Source organism: Hippoglossus stenolepis, chromosome 23 (assembly GCF_022539355.2).
Source record: "Hippoglossus stenolepis isolate QCI-W04-F060 chromosome 23, HSTE1.2, whole genome shotgun sequence".
NCBI classification, from domain to species: Eukaryota; Metazoa; Chordata; class Actinopteri; order Pleuronectiformes; family Pleuronectidae; genus Hippoglossus; species Hippoglossus stenolepis.
Genome location: NC_061505.1, coordinates 10,311,412 through 10,326,136, shown reverse-complemented (window position 1 = coordinate 10,326,136; position 14,725 = coordinate 10,311,412). Strand labels below are relative to the sequence as shown.

The window sequence follows — 14,725 nt, the reverse complement described above, 5'->3', positions numbered from 1 at the left end:
TTCAAACTAACATCACTAATGTGTGCTAGTATTTGTGATAGAGTTATGTCTCTGAACCTTATGATACTCTTATGAAAGCATGAAATGATGGTATTTTCAAGAAGTGAAAGTGATTGCAGAACAAATCTAGAAGTACACGTTTGGTAATATTTATTGTGAAATGCAGTCAGTTTGTGCTTTTTATAATAAAAATACTTTTTGTGAAGTCTTGGCTTTAAAAAGTTAGTTGAAAGCAGTCTCTGTATGTCGGCCCTGTGATGGGCTGGTGACGTACCCAGCGCTTACCCCATCTCTTGCGAAATGTCAGCTCTAGGCCTCGCGACCCTTAAAGGATAAATGAGTATAGATTATGGTTGGATGGAATAGGTGTGGACGGCCCATGTCCCCCAGCAACTGCTCATTTTCAAATGCATGCTTATCGAGAGCCATCACTCTCATGAGTTTATGCTGCAGGGGTTCAGCCTTGTGCTTTCGACAGCTGTAGAATCACCTCTGGTCTGCATTCTCTCCCCTCAGACCCCGGTGTGGCTTAGCAACGGTTTCAGATTTAAGGACAGTCTGTCCCTCGATAGCGACACACTGCTTTTACAGTTGGAAACCGTGGACACCACGCTCAGCTCCAAGAGCTCTGGCTTTGGGGATTACAGGGGCTGGATCCAAAAGCCTGATATATCTCAGGGCCTCCATGGTCATCCACCATACTACTGTCGGCTTCAGGGCATTCGGACCAAGGAAAGATGTCCAACTCAAAAAAAAAGTCTTCCAGCATGTAGGTGCCTTGGGATTTTGTGTCCTTTTTTTCTCTGGCCTGTCTCACACGTCCTCGCTATAGTTATTGTCACACTAATCTTTAAAATAATCCTACACACGACAGAGCAAATTAATGGTGGTTCAAATGAAACACGTGTTAGATATCAGAACACAATGCAACAGCATGCGTGTTGCACTGTTGTTTATAGGTACGTTGAATGGAGACGGATTAGGCCTGTATATCAACTTTTATAAGGAACAGTAACATGCGCCAAATCAGTGTGAAGAAGAAATTGGCTTTTGTGTAGAGCCAACTACCTACCAGTATGTGTGACTAACAGACTTTGTTTCATGTTTTCACCCCTGTCCACTTGTTTTTTTGTTTGTCATTAAAATTACACAAAAACTGTTGAACGGTTTACAAGAAACTTGGTGTAGGGTTGCAGTATGGGTCAGGAAGTGATTCTGTGAATGATATGGCCATGATGGAGATCAGCACCTGTCATGGGTCAGCCTGTCTGGGACTGTGTCTCATTTCCTATAATTTGAAATTAAAATAATCAAATGATCAAAATGATTTATTGGGGATTTATGACCCACGGTTTGACCAAGTTTTTGTAGTTGTTTATCCAAGAAGACATGTTCAACTCGGTCCGCAGACTGAAGGCACACTGCCCCGGCCCCAATGACTGTTACAGAGTGCTGGTCGCCTGTTATTTCAATTTCTATTAGTATTGAATGTATTGTGTGTCCAAATCACAGACACTGAACTTTCTCTGGCAATTATCAATAGATATTCCAAGTGTGAAGTTGATTCGATTAAAGGTTCATGAGATATGTGTTCCACATACGGACAGATATTTGTGGAATTAGTAAAGGTACAGTAGGTGGTTACTTGACTGAGGCTAAGATGGAGCAACAGGACCAAACATCAGTTGGCTGCTGTCTGTATGTAATTAATGTTCCTCACCATTAGTTTGCGATCAGATAAGAGGTTTTTCTCGCTGCTGAAATGAGAAGCTGGGCTGTGGGCATCCACAGCCAGACAGCTTAACTGGTGAAGGGAGTGTTACATTGTTCCCGTTCAATGCATCTCTAATTAGAGCTAGTTTGCTAGCCTGTAGTAACAAGGAGGGTGATTTAGTGGACATAATAAAATGATAAATGGTCTCCAGAGTTTCTGAAATAGTGTGTGTAGGCGCATGCTCTATATATATGCAGTGGTTTTAGATGTAGCTATACTAAAGTCTTAATGTTTTACATAATGGTTTTGGTCACATGGAACTCAAACAAGACTCATTACAGTCACATAAAGTGAACAGGACTGTAATCAATGTTTTACACTTTCACAAGTGTGATGCTAAAGAACCCAGTTAATATTTCATGGAAAACTGCAATTATCCTCCAGGCAGAAATGGCTCCCAATGCTGCCTTCAAACATGCCAATGCATCGTGGTACGTTTATCGGTCTCAGCTATGTTACAGTGGAAAGACACAACGCTCCACTTTTTCTCCCATTGCCATAGAAACTGAGTAGACGTGGAGCTTCCTCTGAAGATATCATTGTGGTTTGTTTGGGAATATGGAGGCTGACAGACACACACATGACGAGGTGATGGGGGAGGGTTAATAGGCACTGAATCTGTAATGCTGTGATGCTGAGCTGAGAGAAGAGGAAATGTGGAAGAGTTAGTCAGGAGAAAGGAATGGCATGAGGAGTAACGCTATAGTAGACTGAAAAAGATGCTGGGACCTGGAATCAGTTATATATTTTTTAACTTTTTACTTTGAAAGTTAATGTTAAATGACTTCTTTGAAGCCTTTTGTTGTCGTTATGTGAATATGACAAGTATTATGTACTTGTTTTAATCACGCTTGTTTTTATATGTTGTTTCTTCTATTCCCTTTTTAAGTCTTTAGATTTTAATCGTGAGTTTTATGGAGTTCCCATTTCCCATTTTACTATTCAAATTAACGTGATGGCATCATGAGAAACAGAATTTCAAGCACAGATTTTTCATCAGTGATGTTTCACTGTTGAAAGAAAATAAAACGCTAATATAAGACTCAGATGCTGTTGGAGAAGTCTGTGAAGAGTCTGTGCAGTAGTGATTGGTGGATGGAGCTAAGGATGGTCCCACAAATACTTGGACTTGACCAATCGTGAGTCAGTCTCAGCTGTCAATCAATACATGTCACCCTGTTTTAATAGCATCAAACAACAAATTAAATCCAAACTTACTGGAAAATAAACACTTGAATAAACAGCAGTTTGATAACAATTACTTAAAATGAGAGAAACCAACTTTGAGAAAAATGTATTTAATGTGCATTTTTTGTTTGGTCTATGTCCCCTCCACTTACATGGAGTAGGCAGGGTTTATGACCTACACTACAGCCAGCCCTCACATGGCAATTGAGATACTTTGGTTTCACTTGTCGAAGCTGTTATGTCATCCATGTTTTTATTCGGCCTATGGGTTTTACTAATTATTTGGGAGAGCCTGACACTTTCATTTCCACTGTGTCACAGAGCCTGCACAACATTGTGCTGGTTTGGTCACTGTAGTTTATTTCGAGGCAGTCTTGCAAACACCGTCCTGCTGTCAGAAGAACTCACTGAAACACCAAATGTGTGTTAATCCGTGAATGAAAATAGTCACAAGCAAATGCACGTTTCACAGACACATGAATGTCACTCAGGAGAGCGGATGCTGCGGCAGAGGCCCAACAATCCCCTTAAATTCAAACGAGCTGCACCAAATAACACACACTGACAAATATCAGTCCCCTTAATAAACATGCTCCATTAAACTATGAATTATTCTCTGAGAAATTGATGAAAATGTCCTCCCATTTTCCAATTGTTAAAGAAAGTGAAAACAATCTTCTACCATAAAATTGAAAGGCTTCTCTCTTGGCCCATGTCCGTTCTGTAGATTTTGTGTAATCCTGCTGATTAACCAACCAACCAATGGACAGGGCTAATAAAAGTTACAGAACAGAAAATCCACTGCCTTGTTCTTTAAATACAAGAAGACCCTGGAAGCGCATGTGATATTTTTGCCTTTGTACTTATTCCCCGATGTTCGAACACGGCCCAGTATCTTGTTCATTAATTAAGTGCTTTGATGTTACATGCACAAAGATTCAAAGAATCCTCCGTTATGTTCATGGACTGTGGTTATTATATAGAAATCTGTGTAAAGGCAAAATGGATGTGTTGGGATCTGCGTGTATGCATGTGCTTATGTGCTCTTGCTTGTTCATGCATATTTTTGTCATGTTGTGAGTGCATGTGTGCACGTGTGCTTGTTTGTCCAGCTTTGCATTTGCACTTATGCGTTGAGCTGGAACACATTTGGATGTGGATGATTGCCGCTTTCTCTCTGCGTATGTAAGAGTTAGGCTGGAATTGTTCAACGTTAGCTGGTTGTGTGTGTGTGTGTGTGTGTGTGTGAGTGTGAGTGATGGTGTCCCCTCAGGGTGTAAATTAGCTTGCGGCGTGAAGCATGGCCTTTACGCCGAGACAGAACTCTGATCAACTGTGTCGAAAAGAGCGATAATGTAAAACTACTCCTCTCCCTCATTATTTACACCGACCTCGGCGCTCCTCTCCCTTCTGCCGCTCCTTCACAGCCTCACCCATCCCACTCATCTCTCCTGTCGCCTTTCATTCTACCTCCTCCTTTCCTCATTTGTCCTCACGGCCTCTGTCCTCTCTCCTCGGCCCCTTTCACAATATTCTCTCTGCCCTTTCTCTCTAATTCGACACTCGCCTCCTCGTCCGCTCATTTCATCTCGTCTGCGGCCATCTTTCAACACCTTCTCTCTGGAGAGGTGAGGCGAGGTGAGGCGGACCAGCACTTAATAAATCCACAAGTAAATTCCTAACGCCATATTTCTGGGTCTGTAGTAAAACACGTTCACAGTGACAGTGTTTGTGTGGTTAGAGTTTTGATTCTTCATACTGATTTTTGACCTTTTTTATCCTATATTTAGCAGGAAGGTCCCAAAATCCTGCAAGATTTGCAGCAATAAAGTAACATAAACACAAGCAGGGATAAATTACGCGCACAAAAACATAATGGCACTCAGTAGAGCACCTATTGCCAAGCCCCAAAACTCCAATCAACCTGCACCAAATTGCCCACACTCAGTTACCAGTTCCCAAAATATCCTTGATGTTTTTCTTCATCAAGATAAATCAATATTCTCTGCGAAATCAAAGAAAATCTTAAAAATGCCCAATGTTAAATGAAATGATAAATAAAGAGAAATTCCTCTATCTGCCCCCTGATCCAGATCCGCACCAAAAATGTAGTTGGGATCTTGAGGAGAATTTTCTCTGATGATTGTGTTAGTAGTAGTAATTGTTGTCTACTTTCTCCATGTTACTCCATATTCATTATTTACTATGTAGCTTAATTAATTAGTTAATTCAAGTGTTATCAGCACAGTTTTTTGGGGGTATTTTACGCCTTTAATATGATAATATGAGACACAGAACAGTAAATGAGAGTTGAGGGACTAAAGGTCCCTATAGGAAGTTTGTGCTTCATGGTTGGTGCCTCTCTCCTCTCTCCTGTTCTGCTCCTCTCCTCTCCTCTCTTCATCCCCTCTTCGTCTTCTCTTCTTTTCTCTTCTCTTCTCTTCTCTTCTCTTCTCTTCTCTCCTCTTCTTTCAACTCCTCTGGGTGATGCTGCTGGTCATGCATGCTTCTTTGGTTCACACTCATTGAGTGTCCCCCCCATCACACACGCTCATGAGCACACACACACACACACACACACACACACACACACACACACACACACACACACACACACACACACACACACACACACACACACACACACACCGTCTAGCCCAGTGATGATCCCTCCTCTCCTGCTCACATCAGCTCGTCCTTCCTCAGCCTCCCTCCATCTCTTTTTTTTCTCTCTCTCTCTCCTCCCCATCCTTAGCCACGAGAGAGAGAGAAAGAGAGAGAGAGAGGGAGGGTGAAATAACGCGCGAGCGAGCCAGCGGATGAAGTGCGCGTGCTCGGTCGTTTATTCGGTGTCTGAGTGAGGGACTGAACGGAGCGAAGGATGAACAGATGGAGGGATGAGTGCGTGAATGAATGAATGAACGGATCCAGACGCGGGCTTTCTTCCACAGCGCCGAACCGGTGAGAGGACGCAAACAAACGTGTGTATTACCTCTGTTATTAACGCGCATTTATGGTGATTGCATTATCCGTGCCGTGCGTGTGACACGAAGTGAAGAGAGACGTGCGACCTCTCTGACAGTCGCGTTAATTGCAGCGGCTGGTGGTGGTGTGCGCGGATCGGTTCGTGCGTAAAGACGGAGCTCGGAGCTGACAGGTGGCGATCAGGCGGAGGGTGAGCTGATGGAGACAAGGGGAGGCATGCAGGTCCGGTGGGGGTCTCTCTCTCTCTCTCCCTCGGTCAGGTGTGTGCGACACCACTGAGCCTCTGCCTCATGCACGTCCAGATGAAACCACCAGCACCGCTCCAATTAAGCATTTCTCCAGCGCGCAGTCCGTTGAGAAAATAGGCAAAGTGTATGTGCGTAAACCGGGGATCCTGACCGGGGAGCTGTCGCTGCTGGAGGGAGATTATCCGTGATCGTTCCCCTCAATTGCAGGACTGTAACCCGGTCGAACGGGGTCGTGGACCGTGCAGGCTGCGGAGCTGGTGCTGGGTTAGGTTACAGGGTGAGAGATGGAGGGAGTGCGCAGGGTCAGGGTGCAGGGCAGGAAGGGACAGGATATAACTGTAATTGAATTATGTTGAAACGAATTACAGCCTTATGGATTATATATGCTGTATGGACAGTGAACTCTGTGGGTCTGATGAGGGAAATAAGGACGAGAAGGGATTAGGTGATTAAGATTAACAAAATTATATGCGATGATGATGATAACTGAAAATAGGGGCAGCATGATGACGAAGATTAGGAAAATGATACAAAAAAGGAAAAATGCTGGTGATGTAGATGATGATGGTAATTTTGATTATGATAATGATGGTAGTTTAGATGATGATACCCGGAAAAATGGACAGCATGATTATGAAGAAGATAAAAACAATGTTAGTAAAAAATAAAAACAGTAAATATGCTGCTGCTGCTGCTGATTGTAGTTTTGATGATGATGATAGCTAAGACTGGATGATGATGATTGATATCCAAATGATGCCAGTAAAATATAAAAACGGTGGTGATGATGATGGTTATGAAGATGATGAAGATTAAAAGGTTCTTAGTGAGAATAAAAACAGTAAAAATGCTGGTGCATGGTTATGATGCAGATGATGATGCGCACATACTTGTATGAGTTCTGGTGATGATGAAGATTACAGTGTTAATGACGATGATGAAAATGATTGTGATGACAATTATGATGATAATGGCAAATGGTGGTAGTTTTAATGATTACGAGGATTTGATGGATATTATTATTATGATTATAATAAGTGAGCTGTTAGTTTTATGATAACGGATGAGGTAATGATGATGGTGGTGGTGGTGGTGTTAGTTTTATGGCCATAGCTCAGCCAATGGCAGCGTGACGATAGTGATGGGGACTTTTTTCAACAATGATAAATAATAAATTAAAGATATGTCGCCCTCTCAATAATTCAAGGACCCAAGCTGTCTCAGGAAATGTAGGCTAAACATTAATTTGCATATCTCGAACCATTTTTCAGTTTACGTCAGCTACATGAAATCTTTGTGTTTAAAGCAGCTTCGATGCTGTGACTGTCCAGTGACTGAAATGTGGGCCACGTCTGCAGGGTGGATACGACAGTTCCCCCATGCACAGGGTCAGAAGTTTATTTCAGTGTTTTCTGATTCAGGACGCTTTCAAACCTACCGTGTTTGGTCCAGAACTTTGGACTTTTGAGTTGAGCCGGAAGCAAAACAACAAGTGTGAAAGGCGCCTCGGACAACAAACTAAATTTTGTTCGACCAAAAGAGGTAGTCTCACCTTCTTGGGTAAAGCCTCTAAAAAGTTAACCTTTGTAGGCCTGATGAAGAAAACATTCTGATACAAAGAACAACTTGATGATTCCGACTGAATTTCCATCAGAGCTCAAATTTTTAAACGGAGGACATCCCACTCTATGGCTTTGCTCTATGTAGCTTTTATTTGTATGCTTTCGGTCTCTGTACAGGTCGCCCATCTGCTCACTTATACATCCCGGGCGATCTGTGACTGCGAACGACTGCAGAGAAACCAGGTGTCAGGAAGTTAAAGCACATGCATTTATTCATTATTTTGTGAGCGGCCTAATCCCAGAAATGTCAATATTGACATTGATTTTGGTCCAGCTGTCACATTAATAGTCCGCCTCTAGGTTTGCGTGTGTGTTTTGTATACAGGCATAATAAGTGCCGGCCTGTGTACCGACTAAGTCTCTTTGTATTCATGCCAGTGCCAAAAATATCCAAGACTGTCTCACTTCTCCGTCAGTGTTTTCCTGTCCTTACCTGTGAGTGTATCCTCATCTAATCCATTAATGACTTCAACAACACACTCACTTCCTTTGACCCGCGTCTCCGCCTCTATTCTTGTCCAAGTTAATCTGGTTATGTGTATCACTGGCACTCGGTCTGGAGTTATTTGTGCGCTTGTTACCGGTTGCTGAACCCAGGGATCCCGCTAGTGTCAGCATGGTGTGTCTGTCCAATGGCTGGGGGGGTAGGAAAGTCCTAGCGGTCATAATCCTCTTCTCTCAAGTGTGTGTGTTTGTGTGTGTGTGTGTGTCTGTGTGTGTGTTGCATGTCGTTAGTAGTGTCGACAGGGAGGAAGGGGGGTTGTTGTTGGCCCTGGAGATAGATGCTGTGTGTTGTGAATGGTGCAGCAGGGGGCAGATGATGAAAGGAGAGTAGAAAAAGAAATAATGAAGAAGGACCAGGGGAAAAAATACATTTCACAATATAGGAAAGCAAGAAGGTTCCCTTTTCGAATCCTGGTTTGGCCGTGGTCTTGTTTGCTGCGCCGATATGCTGATGAACCCAGCCTCTCACCCATTGTTAGCCCTTGCGACCCCCGAGAGGATAAGCGGTATTGATAATGGATCGATGGAACTATTTATATTTTTAGGTTTTTACAGCAATTGCATGATTGATTATATTTACACAGCACACTGTTGTGGGTGTGTCCTGTTGTATGCCTCTTTTACACCAAAATAAGCGGATATACGTAGGTTTTTTAAACGCAAGTAAACCCACTACAAAAGGCGATTGATTATTTTCCCATTGACTTTAGAGGAGATTGCCTTTCCGTTTTTTATTTTTCACCCCGGTGCGTCATGTTCGACTTCACGACAACTAAATCGCTCTCTCACCTTGCTGTCTTTCCAAATTACTGCATTCACCCGGGCGTCGCATTTCCATCACTCCCGAATGGAACCGGAGCTAATTAAAATCTGTGTCTACTGAAGGGTCCATTCCCATTGCAGACAAAAGCAAGATTTTAGCTGATGTTAGAGGGTATTTTGACTAGTGGAGAAGGGGCTGTAGTCAGAAGTGGTAGATGGTCCCTAGAGGTGACACATTAAAATCTTTAACATACCATCCGCTTATTTTTGAATATTCCCTCGGAGGCCTCCTGCACTAAAACAGTGGTTTGATTTACATTTTTTAAAACCAACACTCCATCTCCTTCATCCGTTTGGACCACAGTTTAATCAGAATCATTTCAAGAGGCATTTTAATCTTACTGCATCAACTGCGAGTCCCGCCCCTGGAGCTTTAAAGCATGGCCTCCTTGCTACAGGTTTATTAATTAAGTCGCTTTAACAATTGAATGTGAGGACAGTGATATATGTGTTCATGGCCTCTGTAACTACGGCACAAAGTCACCTAGTCAGGCCTACACTGTCGCAGCGTGTTCTGAGAATGAAGGCCAAGGGGCAGTTCTTAAAACTATAAAACTTCAGACTATCACGCGTGCCAGCATGTGCATTTGTTAAATTCAGCCATAAAACTGGAAAATGCAGCATGACATCTGATATATCACGAGACTGCTGGGAAACACCCTCTGAGTTAAAAAAATAATAATTTAAGATGAGTAGTGCCGACCTAATATCACCCTGATTTCCCTCGTGGGGACAAACAGGTTGGCCCCTCACACATCAATCATCCCAATCAACTTCCAGTCACTCCCAAAGCGTCACTTCAGGGATTCACTTGACAAGTTTATTGCCAAATGGTGCGATTTCCAAGCTGGACAGCAGTTTCCAATGTAGAAACGGTGATCGCACTTACACGGCAGAGTGATTTGGCCCTTGCTCACTCGTGTGCCGCGCTTGGTCCTTCAAAGGGAAAGCGGCTAATGATGAACAGAGTCCTTAATAGCCTCTAGCGCTGAATGCAGCATGCAGCGTTTTTCTCTGTCCTGATATTGACCAGGACCAGGGAGCTTGATCAGAGACAGGACAGTGAGATATTGCAGTATTGCCTTAGCTTAGTCTTGGCAAAAGTCAGTGTTTGAACTCACTGCATTTATCACACGTCCCATGTGTAAACTCCTAATGCAATCGTATTTTATGTCTGAGACGGCAGTTGAAGGGTGGTTGCAGAGAGTGTTAAAGGAAAAATCCACTTTTTACAACTATTCCAGCAGCATTAGACATGCACTGAACTCTGGACAAACTCCTCAGCAGAATCAATGTTCTGTTGTTGTCAAGGCGTCTGAGCGGAGACTCTCCTGCTGCGTTCTTCCTATGTGAAAGGCAAACTCGTCCAGACCCTGCATTGTGCGGACATTTTGCGGAGTTCATGTAAGAAAACAGCTCAAGTAATTCACAAATGTAGATTACATGAAGCAGAAGCATCAATTTCCACTCATCAGTCAAACATTGAACAGTCGGTCACAAGCTTCTCACTGACAGTACCTCAATAGATCCAGGCGTGATGCAGCAAAAAGGCCCCTAAGTGTTTCAGCAGAAGTCTCCATCATCAAGTGGAGGGATAAGTGAGTGCTCTACAAAGAAATGTACAACACTCCTCTCACAGTATATTCCCCTTTATTCACTGACTGGAAATAAATAAGGATTTAAAGGTGAAGGGCCACTGTCAGCAAACAAATCACACGAAACCAACTCTGCCATTTTTCACTCTTCGCTGTGAGTGCGTCTGTGCCCACAGGCTAATGAGCAGTATTGTGACTGATCCCAGACATTAAAATAATAATCTCCTCATCCACAGACATTTATCCACAGCAGGTGAAGGTTTAACTTCCCGACCCACCACTACATCCTTTTGTCTTTGTCAGTTTTTGCAGCAAATCGCCTCTATATGTATTCTGCCCCCTCTTTCATTAAGATAAAGAAGTTCTAACTATTGCTCCCTCCATTTTTTTCACATCACTGGTCAGTCCTGCGTCGCCTGCTATCCCAAAATGCTGTATGAAGCAAATCTCTCGTGTCATAGAAAATTAAAGACATAACATGTAAAAAATGTCTTCAATAAACCTAAGGTGCAGAATACAAACACACTCTAAAACAGTGTCATGTCATGAAAACGGTGACTGCAAACGTCTAAAGGGAGAAGCTCGCATATGACACAACAGGTCTTATATGGCTTAAAAATACAACAATGTGCACACCCACACACACACAGGTCAACACAGAACAACCTAAATCTGACAGATGTCAACTTCCAAACAGACGCGCACACACACACACTTGATGAGCCGGACATTGATATGCAGAGCGGCTCCTCCTGCCGCCGCCAAGAATAGAAATCCCAAGGTGAAGGAGAGCCATTTGTTTTAGGAGTAACCTCAGCATATGGCACACACTTGAACTGGTGACAGTGTGTGGGAGAGGTGGTCACCGTGTCTGTGAATCTGTCTGTGTGTCAGTGCCAGTGCCATGACTCACAGGGCAGACTGTCGTGGAGATGTTATTATTGTTGTCAGCAGTGTTGTTGTTGCCTTAAATTACATTTCAGGGGCTGGTGTGATGCTTGGCAGCATGAGACTGTGCTAAGAGGAGAGAAATGACTAAGGTGGTTATGATTAGTGGAGGGGGAACAGACATGAGGGGAGGGAAAGAAAAGAAACAGCGTCTGTCCTTTTCGCAGTTGGTCTCCGAGGCCAGCTTCGGCACAATCTGCTGTTTTGATTTCATGAATGGCCAAATGGAGAAACGCAGACGTGTCCAGTCGTCTGTGAAAATGGGCACGGATGAAAAATGCATTGACCTTTTAAGCTTTTCTGAATGGGTAGCATCATGTGAAGAAGACAGATGTCGGAGGCATTTTTTTAAGGAGGAATAAGTCTTCGTGGTGGCTACTGGTTGTCAAACAGATGAAGCACTTGTTTCTCAAGCACACATTTATTTCCTGACAGTTTTCTCTCTCTGTGCGTCTGGCTCCCCCTACATTTCCCCTCCCTTCTCTGCCCTGTTATTTCGTCTCCTCTCTCCCTCTCCACCCTCTCTGTGCTGCTTTCACTCTTTAATTTTCTCCATTCCTCTGTCTCTCCCCCCTCTCTTTTCCATCCCAAAGTTCAGCTCGTGTCTGTTCGTCTCTCTCAGCTGAAGCAGTTAGTTTTCATGTTCAGACTTCAGCCTACAGTCCAGTTCTGTGGCAAAATGTAACACTAATAAAACTTTCAAGCATAAAGGCTATTCAAACTTATCTGCCTCTATCACCAAACAGGAATTCAGTGCAACATTCAACAGGTGGAGCATCAGGTGCACGTGACAGGCCTTAGATTCACTGAACCGAGTAAAGTAATTAATCAATTAGTAACAAGTAATTCCCAATAGGCAAAATGTATAATATGTTGTTGGGTGTGATCTTATTGTTCGATAGCTGATCTTGTCTAAAAGCTGTTAACGTTTGTCTGCGCTGTTGTCGCATTAAATTAAGGCGTACATTGCAATACAGCGCAACTCTGAGTCAATTTGTTTCTTTCTCGAGTTTGTGCAGTGAAAATTCAACATCGAGAGACACAAACAGAGACAGCCCTCCTTCAAAGTAAAATTTTTGGCTGTTGAGGTACGTGAGAGGCAGCGTTTATGACCTATACCACCAGGGGGCGATCAAGATACTTTGGCTTCACTTTTGAGGAGCTGTCATGTCGTCCATCTTAACATACAGTCAATGGTACCAGGCCTCAAAACCAAATTAGCTGAAAGATGCTAAGACGTTCCTGAGTTCCTTCAAGGTGACAGTCACGTTCACATAATATATTAAACAAACCAAGTTATCCATCCAAGCTAATGTGTGAAAACTACGCTAATGACGGATCGGAAAATGTACTAGGACAACAATTTCTGCCAACCAACAAAAGCCAGAAAGAGAGACACCCTGGATCCATGTGTGCAGCAGCCTGTACCTGCCTATCGCTGATATCTTCACCAAGCGGACAGTACGACTCGGCGCAGCGGAATGATTTTTGCACAGAGAGCAGCGTGAAAGCAGAAGTACACTGCGCACTGATGCACAAAGAACCCCCCAAAATACTTGATTTTAAACGTCTCTTCTGACGTAAGGGCCCCCGACTGACTAATTGAATCCTTGGCTTTCAGGCGTCAACCCTTCATATTGCCCACACAATTGTCGTTTCATCCATAGTCGATATTAATTTTTGCAGCTTTAAAAATCTAATTTCATAGCGAGACATTTTCCGGATAAAAGAGTTATATTCCTGGGAGGTAATAAGTGAAGCAACCTCCAACCCTAATAACAATGTAGCACCGTCACATATCTGCTCTATGCAGAAATTATTAAATTGACATTGTTCATTTGATTTATTGCGATTTATTGTTTCTGTATTTCACCTTCCTCCTCTTTTCTTGTCACTTTCATTTCCTTCCACCTCTCTCTTTTCCTCCCCTCGTCTACACTCCCACTCCCACATCTCCTCCTCTATCAGTCTCTCTCTCTCTCTCTCTCTCTCTCTCTCTCTCTCTCTCTCTCTCTCTCTCTCTCTCTCACATCCCCAAAACATCTCTTCTTTCTTCCTCTCTCACCTCTGTTTCTCATTATTCTCTCCTCACCCTGTGCCCACCTGCATTCTCTGTCTGTCGCTACACTCCTGAGCTCTCTACTACCTCTGCCCTGATGCCTCACCTCTCCCCCCTGTCTTTGTCAGTTTTCCCACCATCTCACCCATATGTACTTATTACCCTCTTCCTGCCAGGTCCCCTTCAATCATCAGAGATCTGACTCTGTCCCAAAACGTCAATTTAACATTAATTTTCCTGCTTTACTCGTCCATTTCGCTCTTGTCTTTTCTCCTTTTGCTATTTCAGTCTTTCTCTTGCCCATGCAGCCTCCTCTTCTTCTTTTTGTTGGTGCATAATCTGGCACAGCAGCATAAACCCAAACCTGGTTTATATAATCTGATAAGACTCCACACACACACACACGTACACACACAAGCTGTCCAGCTACGTTGCATGCATGACTGCAGGGGGGTCTCGGCATGCGATGTGTGTGACGGTGTGTTCACGAGTGCATGCATGTGTGATTGTGAAATCTTGCAAGTGTCAGCTTCATCGGACCGGGTGGTTTTGTGTGTTTACGTGTGTGTGTGTGTGTGTTTGTGTGTGTGGATAAAGTATTGTCGTGTCTGGTGATTTGACTAATTGGATTAAAGGAGGGATGAGAATCATAGGAGGGATTGACGGGAAAACAACAGAAAATTAAATGTAGCAGGCAGGAGTGGACGACAGGCCCGCTTAAATACCCATAATCCACTCTGCTGTCATGCTATTGCCTCTCTCATTCTCTCAGTTTTTTTTCCTCTTTCAAACACACTCAATGCACATCTCCAGCTTTTCTATCTCTTTTTGGAGCACTCACACGCCACTGCTGTGCAAAAAGCCAAACAATTCAGGGCCATTTCTCTTTATACTCCGCTTCAATGTGCAGGGTTTCATGGTTTGTCTGCGTGCATGTGGATGTTTGTGTCCTCTCTGAGCCACTAAGTGTGCACGGGTGT

The 14,725-nt window shown here is 43.4% G+C and overlaps 1 protein-coding gene across 4 annotated transcripts in view; it reads left to right on the top strand.

The window, feature by feature from the left end:
* Positions 1 to 14,725, top strand: part of slc8a4b (solute carrier family 8 member 4b) — a 99,260-nt gene that overhangs the window by 9,693 nt on the left and 74,842 nt on the right. Inside the window, exon 1 of one of the 4 annotated variants that reach the window (XM_035148764.2) lies at positions 5,732 to 5,923. The exons of 1 other annotated variant lie outside the window; for it this stretch is intronic. The gene's annotated coding sequence lies outside the window, so the exon portion shown is untranslated. Of the gene's footprint in view, positions 1 to 5,731; positions 5,944 to 14,725 lie in introns of those variants that run through there. 2 more of the 4 variants (XM_035148763.2, XM_035148766.2) reach the window with 2 other exon arrangements.